The sequence below is a fragment of the Tamandua tetradactyla genome, chromosome 1, assembly GCF_023851605.1.
Source record: "Tamandua tetradactyla isolate mTamTet1 chromosome 1, mTamTet1.pri, whole genome shotgun sequence".
NCBI lineage: Eukaryota > Metazoa > Chordata > Mammalia > Pilosa > Myrmecophagidae > Tamandua > Tamandua tetradactyla.
In genome coordinates, this window is record NC_135327.1 from 218,457,530 (window position 1) to 218,469,803 (window position 12,274).

The following is a 12,274-nucleotide window of genomic DNA, read 5'->3' on the forward strand; positions in this document are numbered from 1 at the left end:
TTTCTTCACCACATAGTTGTATATTCATCATCATTATTTCTTAGAATATTTGCATCAATTCAGAAAAAGAAATAAAAAGAAAACAGAAAAAAATTCATACATACCATACCCCTTACCCCTCCTTTTCATTGATCACTAGCATTTCAATCTACTAAATTTATTTAAACATTTGTTCCCCCTACTATTTATTTATTTTTAATCCATATGTTTTACTCATCTGTCCATAAGGTAGATAAAAGAAGCATCAGACACAAGGTTTTCACAATCGCACAGTCACATTGTGAAAGCTATATCATTATTCAATCATCATCAAGAAACATGGCTACTGGAACACAGCTCTACATTTCCAGGCAGTTCCCTCCAGCCTTTCTGTTATACCTTAACTAAAAAGATGATATCTATTTAATGTGTAAGAATAACCTCCAGGATAACCTCTTGACTCTGGAATCTCTCAGCCATTGACACTTTATTTTGTCCTATTTCTCTCTTCCCCCTTTTGGCTGAGAAGGTTTTCTCAATCCCTTGGTGCTGAGTCCCAGCTCATTCTAGGATTTCTGTCCCACATTGCCAGGAAGGTCCATACCCCTGGGAGTTGTGTTCCACGTACGGGGGGGGGGGGGCAGTGAGTTTTTTCTCCTCTTTTTTTGATGAAGAATAACATATATACAAAAAAGCAATAAATTTCAACACATAAAATAAATCAACATACAATATGAACATTCTTTTTTCTTCATCACATAGCTGTATATTCATCATCATGATTATGTCTTAGAACATTTGCATCAATTCAGAAAAAGAAATAAAAAGAAAACAGAAAAAAATTCATACATAACATACCCCTTACCCATCCTTTTCATTGATCACTAGCATTTCAATCTACTAAATTTATTTAAACATTTGTTCCCCCCTACTGCAACATTTTGTTATAGAACAGATTTCAGAGTTTGAGATGGGTTACAGTTGCACAATTTTAGTTTTTCCTTCTAGCTGCTCCAAGACACTGGAATCAAACCTGGGTTTCCCTCATGGCAGGTGAGAATCGTACCACTGAACTAACCTTGCAACCCCCATCCAATGGTCTTTTGTTAGTGTTAGGATGGTACATCATCTTCAATCCCTTTACTCTATAATTGAATTTTCTTTTTAAGTGTGTTTACTCTAGATAGCATTAATTGGGTCTTGCTTTTTTATACAAACTGACAATCTCTGCCTTTTAATTGGAGTACTTAGAGCATTTACATTTAATGTTCTTATCTTGTATGGTTAGAATAAAAGCTACATGTTGCTATCAGTTTTCTATTTGTCCCAGCCACTGTCTTTCTTCTATTTTCTTTCTTTTAATTGATTATTTTCAATGATTAGATTTTATCTTCATGTTGATTTATTAGCTGAAAATATTTGTTTTAATTTCAATGGTACTCTAGGATTTACAATATACCTCATTTAATTATGCAGGCTTCATCAATTAAGTCTACATAATTTCTTCTAATATTATGATGCTATTTTACATATCATACTAATTCACTGTTTTACTTACAGTGGTCCATTTGTTCTCTTCCATTTGTTATACTATTGTTGTCATACATTGTACTTCTATATGTGGTATAAATACATTGTTATTATTTTGTTTGAAACAGCCAATTACCTTTTTTTTCTTTTACATGGGCAGGCACTGGGAATCAAACCCAGGTCTCCAGCATGGAGGTGAGAATTCTGCCTGCTGAGCCATGGTGGCCCACCCAGCCAATTGCCTTTTAAAGGGATTAAAAATGAGAGGAAAAGCTCTTTAAGATTTACCACAGTTACCATTTCCAGTGATTTCCATTTCTTTGTGCAGATCCAAATTTTCATTTTGATATAATGTTTCTTCTCCCTGAATAGCTTTTTAACTTTTCTTGTATGATAGGTCTGTTACTATGAATTTTTTCCAATTCGATTATCTGAAAGAAACTTTTATTTCACCTTTACTTTTTTAAGATATATTTGCTAGTTATTCAATTCCAAGTGCTTTTTTTTCTCTTTGAAGATTTTGCACTATTTTCTTCTGTATTGCATAATTTTGGTAAGAGGTATGCTTTAATTCTTATCTTTGGTCCTCTGTAACTATCTTATTTTTCTCTCAGTGAATACTTTTATGATTTTCTCTTTATCAGGTTTTTCAGGGATTTGGTTATAATGTTACTTGCTGTGATTTAACGCTTCTTTTCCGCTTAGTGTTTATTGAACTTCTTAGATTTGTTTGTAGTTTTCATCAGATTTAGAAAAATAATTATCATTATTTCTTCAATTAAAAATGAATTATATTGTTCAATATTGTCCTAAAGGGAACTGACCTTCTGTATACTATTTTTTATCATTTGTGTCTTTCTGGGTTTTATTTTGGATAGTTTGTTTTTACTATGTGCTATGTGTTCTGATTCTCTGCAAAGTCTTCTGTTAATCTCAGTATATTTCAAATGGCAGATAGTGTATTTTCATTTCTAGAAGCTCTTTTTAGATCTTTTAAATATCTTTCATTTCCTTCCTTAACATGTTCCTGTTTTTTGCTACACTGTTTAGTATATGGAGCATATTCTTAAGAGTTGCTTTAAGATGCTTGTCTGGTATTCCAATCACCTCTGTCATTTCTGAGTCTGTTTCTGTTATTGATTTTCTCTTGTACCCTTGCAATACCTTGTAAATTTTTATTGGATGCTGGATATTGTATAATTCATGCTGCAGACAGTTTCATTTTGTTGGTATTACTTCAAAAAGTATTTTTTAGACATTGTTTTGGCAAGCAGTTAAGTTCTTTGTGATCAGTATGATCTTTATGAGGTTTACCCTTAAATGTTTTAAGGTGGATCCAGACAGACTTCAGGCTAATTTAGCTCCATATTGGAATCCTAACTATTTTCAGTCCTGTGTGAGCTATGAAAATTGATCTGCCTATGCCTTCTGGTTATTCTTTCCTCAGTTTTGTGGAGTTGAGCCTCACACATGCACAGATAAAACAACTCAGATAAAAACTCAAGATGATCCTTGCGCTCTCTTAAGATCTCTCTATTTCTGTACCACTTCCCTCTTCTCTTATATTCTGTCCTGCAAATTTTAGTTACCTTTGCAACCAAAACTTAATGTCTGTCTCCTCAACTCAGAAATATCATCAGGTTCTTTTTGGTCTTCCCTTCCTGTGCTATACCCTGGAAACTGTCTACTGTTTTCCAATAAATTGCCTATTTCCCAAAGTCTGAAAATTATTTTTCATACATTTTATCTAGTTTTCTAGTTGTTACTGTGGGAGGGCAATGCCCTCTCTCACAATAACATATATGATTATTTTTTGGTTTTGCAAAATGGCAATATGGTTCTTACTAATATATATAGCTACAGAGAGAGAAAGAGTCCTTAGGAGAGTTCTCCCTGATAAGATGACATTTTAAACCAAAAACCCAAATGAAGTTGGGAGTGAAACATGTAAATCTCTAAGGGCTATCATGAGATCTTTGGATTTATTCTGAGTGAGAAAGAAATACAGAAAATGTTTTGTGCTTAGGAGCAATATGATCCAACACAAAAAGAGTCACTGACAACTGTGTGGGGAACTGACTGTGATAAAAAAGAATGGAATTAGGTAAAACAAACAGGAAGGTATTCTGTAATCTACTCTGAAGATGATGTTGATGTGATCAAGGAAGATGACAATAAATAGTTAAAATGGACACATGTTTTAAAGGCAGAGACTAGCTAATGGATTGCTTGTACGGTGTGAGAGAAAGAGAAGAGAAAAAGTTGACTCTAATAGTTTTGGGATGAGCAACTATATTTATAATATCCTTTTGCCTTGAATTATTTATGTGCACTTTTTAAAACTTTATTTAATTTTAAATTATAACAAAGATATAGAAAATCCCATAGATCCTGTATACAGCTGTCTTAGTTTGCCAGTTGACAAATATCACAAAATAATTTGGTTTAAACAGCAATAATTTACTGACTCACAGTTTTGAAGGCTGGAAATCCAAATCAAGGCACCAGCAAGGCCAGGCTTTCTTTTGGAGTCAGTAGCAATCTGGTGAAGACTCACCACATTGCTTTGGGTTCTTTGACTTCCATCTCGGCCTCCATCACATGTTGATGTCCTTGGTTTCCTCCTGTGGCTTTCTCTGATTGACTGTATTCTAATTTCTTCTATTTATAAGACCTCCAGTAATGCAGATTAAGGCCCACCCTGATTCAGTTTGGCTACTTGTTAACTAATACTGATATCTTCAAAAGGTCCTGCTTACTAATTGCTCCAGACCCGCAGGAATGCATATTAAGATCATGTATTTTGGGGGATACCTGATTCAATCTACAAAAATAGCTTAATAACCACCCAGGCCAAGAAATAGAAATTTGTCAACTAAAACGAAAATCCCCCACATGCTGCATTCCAATGACAAGCATCACCCTCCCCTCTTAAAATAACCACTATTTTATCTTTATTATAATCACTTTATTTTATTACCTAAGTGTGTATCTATAACCAATATAATTTTGCCTTTTAAAAATGTCTTTTATATCTTTTTTAATCCACAGGTTCCCCCCCTCATACCTTATTTTTCTTTTTCCTTACAATTTTGCAATTATTTTGTTGAGAAAATGTGGTTCTTTGGCTTGTTTCTCACAGCTTGAATAGTCATGATTTCCTCCTCATAGTGCAATTTAACATGTAACTCTGTATATAACCTAGAAATTGGTATTTAGATTTAGATACTTGATGAGATCTGTTTCAATATATTTTTTGTGTGTTGTATGTTAGGGGGTCACATTTCATTCTTTTTCCATATGACTATTCCATTACTGCAGCACCCTTTCTTGAAATTTGGGGAGGGGGGGCGGGGGGTGAAGTGCACAGGCCAGGAATTGAACCCGGGTCTCCCACATGGCAGGCAAGTATTCTACCACTGAACTACCTTTGCACCCCCTTGTTTCAATATTTTTAAAAAGACAGCTTCATTGATGACACTCAATTCTTCCGACTCAGTTTTTGTCATGTTTTTTAGCAGCCATTAATGCTCCTTGCTTTGATCCATTAATTAATTATGGATTGCAAAATAGTGATAGTATAATTTTACCATTCTTTATTTATTAGCTGCAATACTTCTATGAAGAGAAAATTTTCCATTTCTCCTACTTGGATACCCAGTGTACCATTCATATGGGAAAAGCAGAAGAAAAGCTTCATCTTTTCTTTTTCCATAGCAATTTTCAAAATAATGCTTTGGTTCCAACATCATCTTCCAAAAGTAACCAATTAAACTCCTCTCAGCTTTAGCTGATACTCTTGAATTAGCCCTGTAAACTTTCTACTGAATATTTATCTGTCAACCCTTCGGGTTCTCAAGTCCATCAGATGTTTCTTCATCTTTATGTGGAGATGCTGATAGCACAACACAGCTATTGTAGATTTTTCACCACATGCCTATATTATTTGGTTTATGGTGACAAGAGTATCACTTGTTTACTAGATTAGTTGGGGAAAGTTTCCCATGGATTTAAATTTCACCATCCTAGATTGCTTCATTTTTTGCACGGACAGGCTGAGAAAAATTTTAAAATTATGTCACGACGACTGCCACCTTCCCTCAATCTTTCCAATTTAAGCCTCTACTTTACTTACTAAATATTGCCATAATTTTGTTTATGAGTTAAAAAGTAAAAATATCAGGTTCTTACTGGGTTGCTCCTCTATATTACTTCTGTGCCATTTAAAAAATTTCTGCCTTACTTTATTTTGTTTTTTTGTTATTGATTTCAGGGTTTAGCAACCTCTTCTTTTTCTACCCGCTTGTGATGGATTCTTAGCTCATAAATTTTTAGTCATTCTCATTTTCTATTATAGGCAATTAAAACTTCAAATTTCTTCCTAAGTACCTATTTAGGTGTTTCTTACAAATTGTGATGTGTAGCATTTCAATTTAGTTTAGTCAGTAATATTTTCTAGTGTCCATTATCATTTTTCTTTCAGTTTCATGATAGGAGTTTTAAATGTTCCAAATGTAGGAGAATTTCTGTTACCTTTTCTTATTCAGTTCTGGTTTTATTGCTTCATAGCCAGATAACATGGTCTGTGGAAATCAACCTTTGGTATTTGTTGAATCTTCTTCCTGTGGCCTGGTGTGTATTCAGTGTTTGTATGTGTATTCTACTTATTGGTTGAAGTGCTCCATAAATATCAGTTTATTTTATGTCTGGGAGGAGGCTCTGTGGGGTTTAAGCAGTTTTATTGAGATATATTTACATACCATACAACCATCCAAGGTGTACAATCAATAGCTTTTAGTATAGTCACAAATGTGCATTCACCACCACAATCAATTTTAGAACATTTTCATCACTCCAAAAAGAAAAACTCCAAACTCCCTAGCAGTCAGCTTTCAATCCTTCTATCCTTCCCCAGCTGTACATAACCTCTGATCTAATTCTGTCTCTGTATATTTACCTTAAAATATATTAAAACATCACTGTTAACTATAGTCCATTGCTTGTATAGGGGTATTTTTTTTCTGATAAACTCCCCTATTGTTAATACCCTGTAACAATGATGTACATCTGTTATAGCTTGTGATAGATTCAGTTGTCAACTTGGCCAGGTGAGCATACCTAGTCTTGTTGCTGCGGACATAAGCCAATGGTACGTCAACCTCATCTGTTGCTAATTACATCTGCAGTCGGCTAGGAGGCTGTCTGCTGCAATGAGTGACGTTTGACTTAATTGGCTGGTGCTTAAATGAGAGAACGCAATGTAGCACAGCCTACACAGCTCGGCATTCCTCATCTCAGCACTTGCAGCTCAGCCCAGGCCTTTGGAGATGCAGAAAGAAGTCACCCCGGGGAAAGATGTTGGAACCCAAAGGCCTAGAGAGAAGACCAGCAGAGACCATCCTGTGCCTTCCACGTAAGAAAGAACATCAGTGGAAAGTTAGCTGCCTTTCCTCTGAAGAATTAACAAAATAAATCCCCTTTTATTAAAAGCCAATCCATCTCTGGTGTGTTGCATTCTGGCAGCTAGCAAACTAGAACATAGTTCACCAAGGAACTTTACCATACCTGTATTATCCATCACAGACAGTGTATACCAGAAGATCCACATTATGTAGTCCCATGTTTTAACCTTTAGTCTTCCTTCTAGTAGTAGCATACATAACCTAAATGTCCCCTTTCAACCTACCCACACAATTCAGCGCTGTTAATTATACTCACAGTGAGGCACTACCCATCACCTCTATTATTTCTAAACATTTACAATCAACTTAGATATTCTGTCCAATTAAGCATCAGTACACCATTCTCTACCCCCATTTGATCTCCTGCTAACAAGTATTCTAAATTATAACTTTATGAGTTTGCTTATTATAATTAGTTCATATAAGTGAGATCATATTATATTTGTGCTTTTGTGTCTGGCTTATTTCTCTCAACATACTGTCCTCCAGGTTCATCCAAGTTGCTGCATGCATCGAAACGTCATTCCTTCTTACTGTTGAATAATATTCCATCCTATGTATAAACAACATTGTTTTATCCATTCATTGGTTGATCAACACCTTGGTTACTCCCATCTTTCGGTAATTGTGAACAATACCACTGTGAACATTGCCATGCCAGTGCCTGTTTGGGTTCATGCTTTCAGTTCTTCTGGGTATATACCTGGTAGTGGGATTGTCATATCATATGGCAGCTCTATATTTAGCTTCCTGAGGCACTGCCAAACTATATTCCACAGTAGTGGCACCATTTTACATTCCCACCAGCAGTGAAAAGTGTTCCTGTTTCTCTACATCCTCTCCAACACTTGTAGCTTTCTGTTTTTTAAAAAATCGTGGCCATTCTAGTAAGTGGAAATGATATCTAATGGTTTTCATTTGCATTTTCCTAATAGCTACTGATGCTGAACCTCTTTTCATGTGCTTTCTTGCTATTTGTACTTCCTCTCTAAAAAAATTTCTAAAGTTTTGTGCCCATTTTTTAATTGGGTTGTTTGTCTTTTATTGTTGAGCTATAAGATTTCTTTATATATTCTGTATATTAAACTCTGATTGGATATGTGGTTCCATATAGTTTCTCCTATTGCATAGGCTGCATTTTCACTTTTGTGACAAAGTCCTTTGAAGAACAAAAGTTTTTAATTTTGAGGATATCCCATTTATCCTTTTTTTTCATTGCTTTTGCTGTGGGTATAAAGTCTAAGAAACAATTGCCTACCACAAGACCTTGAAGATGCTTCCCTATATTTTTTTTTCTAGGAGTTTTGTGGTCCTACTTCTTTGATCTATTTTGAGTGTTTTTTGTATAAGGTGCGAGCTATGGGCCATCTTTCATTCTTTTGGGTATGGATATCCAGTTCTCTCAGCACTATTAATTGAAGCAACCATTCTGTCCCAGTTGGGTAGACTTGTCAAATGTCAACTGGCCATAGACGTGAGGGTCTATTTCTGCACTCTCAATTTTATTCCATTGAGCAACATATCTAAATTTACGGCAGTACCATGCTGTTTGACCACTGTAGCTTTGCATTATGCTTTAAAGTCAGGAAGTGTAAATCCTCCTACCACATTCATCTTTTTTCACGATGTTTTTGGTTATTTAGGGTCACTTAGCGTTCCAAATATATTTGACAATTGGCTTTTTCAATTTCACAAAGAAGACTGTTGGAATCTTGATTGTGACTGCATTGAATATGTAAATCAATTTGGGTAGAATGGACATGGTACCAATTTTAGTCCTCCAATCCGTGAACATGGAATGCCCTTCCCTTTATTTAGGTCTTTATTTCTCCTGCTTATGATTGTGGTGCTTCTTGCCTCTAAGGATTCATGTCTTTCAGCAATTCTAGAAAATTCTTAGTCATAATCTTTTGAATATTGCCTTACTCCAGTTCATTTTATTACTTTTTCTGGATCATCTTTTATTTTATTTTAAATCTCATCCCATCCTAATATCTCCTTAATATCGCATATTTCCCTTAGTCTCCCATTCTTTGCATTTATCCTCAATCCATGATTTCCTTTGTAGCTGTGTTTACTTATGTGCAAGACTCAGGGATGGAATTGTTGGGCCATAATTTACATGCCTAATCAACATTACATGAAAAGGCTGAATTATTTTCCAAAATGTTGTAATAACTCACACTCTTAACACTATGTATACAAATTGTCATTACTTCATATTCTCTTGGCTTTTAAATTTTTGGTAATTTAGTGGGAAAAAAACTGGCATCCCATATTAATTAATTAATTAAATTTAATTTCCATGATTATTAGTGAATTTGAGAATATTTTCATTTCCCCCAATGAATTCATGTTTGTATTACACTTATTTCAAATCCATTTAGATTTCCCAATATCTCCAGGGTTCATGGTGTTTAACTTTTCTTGTGATATTAGAATAATCAATTTTTTACTAAACACATCAATTTATGTTAAGAGATGTTACACTCTTTTAAAATCCCACTTTATTTTAATATATTCAGTTTTTAAAATGAATACTCATATAAAAATTCTTTAGGTTCAAGGTTTGACATCTTCCATATAGCATTATTGGACAACAACTATAGAAATTTAAACCTAGAGGCAATAGTCCTTAATCCCTTAAAGAAAATTCATAATAGATATGGGATTACAAAATATTCTTATTATTTTGAAATATGGAGTATAATCATCCATTTACCCAGGAAGATGCTGCTGCATAGGTTTCTTCAAGTGGATTTTTCCACCTGAGTGTAATAACAATAATTATTTTATACCTCTTACAAGAAGCTACGTTCAAAGTCTGATAGATAGCATTAATGGGCCCAATTCTTCATTCTTCTTTGAATTTATGGCCTTTGCCATGTATCTTGGTAGTTCTTTTTTAAAAATATTTTTATTGAAATGTCTTCATGCACCATACATACATACATATGCATCCAAAGTATACAATCAATGGCTCACAGTATTATCGCGTACTTATGTATTCTTCACCAGGATCATTTTTAGAACATTTACATCATTCCAGAAAAAAGAAACAAAAGCAAAAGAAAAATCTCATACCTTTTACCCCTCCCTCTCATTGACCACTAGTATTGCAACCTACCCTTTTTTTTTTTTACTCTTTATCCCCTACCCCATTATTTATTTATTATTTGTCTTTATTTTTCTACTCATCTGTCCATACCATGGATAAAGGGAACATCAGCCACAAGGTTTTCACAATCACATGGTAACACTGTAAAAGCTATATAGTTATATAATCATCTTCAACAGTCAAGGCTACTGGAATACAGTTCAGCAGTTTCAGGTATTTCCTTCTAGCTATTCTAATACACTAAAAACTAAAAAGGTATATCTATATAATGCATAAGAATTACCTCCAGAGTAACCTCTAGACTCTATTTGGAATCTCTCAGCCACTAAAACTTTATTTTGTCTCATTTCTCTCTGGCCTCTTTTGGTCAAGAAGACTCTCAATCCCATGATGCCTGGTCCTGGCTCATCCTGAGAGTTCTGTCCTACATTGCCAGGGATATTTACACCCCTGGGAGTCATGTCCCACGCAGTGTGGAAGGCTTATATTCACATGCCAAGTTGGCTTTGAGAGAGAGGCCACATCTGAGGAACAAAAGAGATTCTCTGGGGGTGACTCTTAGGCATAATTTTAAATAGCTTATCCTTTTGTAGGAATAAGTTTCATAGGGACAAGCCCCAAGATTGAGTGCTCAGCCTATTAAATTGTTTGTCCCCAAAGTTTATCATGAATTTCCCAAGGGGCCTTTGCAAATACTTTTTTATTCTCTGCCCAAATTACTCTAGGATGTATTGGGGCATCACACTAACCTGTATAAACCAACAGGATCTCATATTCTATTTATGATACCATGTAATTATGGTGTTCAAATCAACTGAATTAAATGGTATCTAATTTAATACAAGTATAAATTTTGCACCAAATAAATATCTCTTCCTTCAGTCTCACACAGAAGTTGAAGTTTTAAAATATAGACCATATCATCCTTTACCCTAATCCTATCCAGATCAGCTTCATTTATATCTCTAGTTGAAGTCTAATCACTTTTTCTACTCTTTAACAGCTACTCTATAGGGTAATGCTGACTTTCATAGCTTCATAGCTCTAACTCTGAGTCTCAGGCATCACACAAGTACCTGAAGTTCCAGGGAATGACCAGGTTATACACAAATAACTCAACATCTAAGAATCTAGAAATAACAGCTACAACTCCAGAATAGATGTAACTGTTTTAAGAGCTTACAATCTAGGAACCTTTAGAAGAGGTTCAATTAGACCTTAATTGAATTAACATATGCTCTCAATTTCAATTCTCCAATTTTGTATATTATAGTTAGTCCATATAAGTGAGGCATGATAATATTTGTCTGTTTCTGATTTATTTCATTCAACACACTGTCTTCAAGGTTCATTCACCTCGTTGCATGCCTCACAATTTCATTCCTTCTTGCAGCCATTCAGTTGTGTGTTGTATGTATACACCACAGTTACCCCTTCCATTCCTCAGTCTAGGTACCCTTATTCCATCTCCATCCATTGCAAATCGTGAATACTGCAACCATAAACACCAATGTGCAAATGTCCATTCATGTCCCACAGCTAGTACCGCGCTATCCATTTCTGGATCTTTACAATCAGCCCTGTTGAACATTCTGCACTCCTTCAGCACCAAATGCCCACTCACTACCTTCTTTCTATCTCCTGATAACTTGTGTTCTTAACTCCTAAAGTTCACTCATTAATGTTAGTTCATATTAGTGAACTTGTCTTGCAGCTCTTACTACAAACAGGGCAGAATGTATTTCCCCACCCCTTAATTCCAGGTTCAACATTGCAATGAGTTGGAAGGGACAATTTATCAGTTCCAACCCATGACCTCAAGAAACCTTCCACATTTCAACTTGTTCTCTTGCACATCTCCATGTAAAGGGCATTCCTTGGTTATCCTTCTGGTCCCAAAAGAAGGTTGAGAGGCATATGGAAAAGGAACACCCCATTTGTTATCAAAAGTTTAATAATAAACATTGCTTAAATTTAGGAATAACGTAATCTGAGAGGAAAAGAAAAGCTCAAATTAATAGTGGCTTAGGTTCACAAGATTTAAAAAGAGTGAAGTTAAACATTCTAGTAGAGTCATCAGGGACCCATCCTCCTTTCAAATTTCATTCCTGACATCCCTAGGATGTGACCCTCAACATTATGGTACAAAACGGCTCCTAGAACTCTGGTTATTACATATGTGTTC

General features: G+C 35.0%; 1 protein-coding gene across 23 annotated transcripts in view; it reads right to left on the reverse strand.

The window, feature by feature from the left end:
- CCDC7 (coiled-coil domain containing 7) overlaps nucleotides 1-12,274 on the reverse strand; it is a 394,574-nt gene that overhangs the window by 48,079 nt on the left and 334,221 nt on the right. The gene's annotated exons all lie outside the window — the stretch shown is intronic.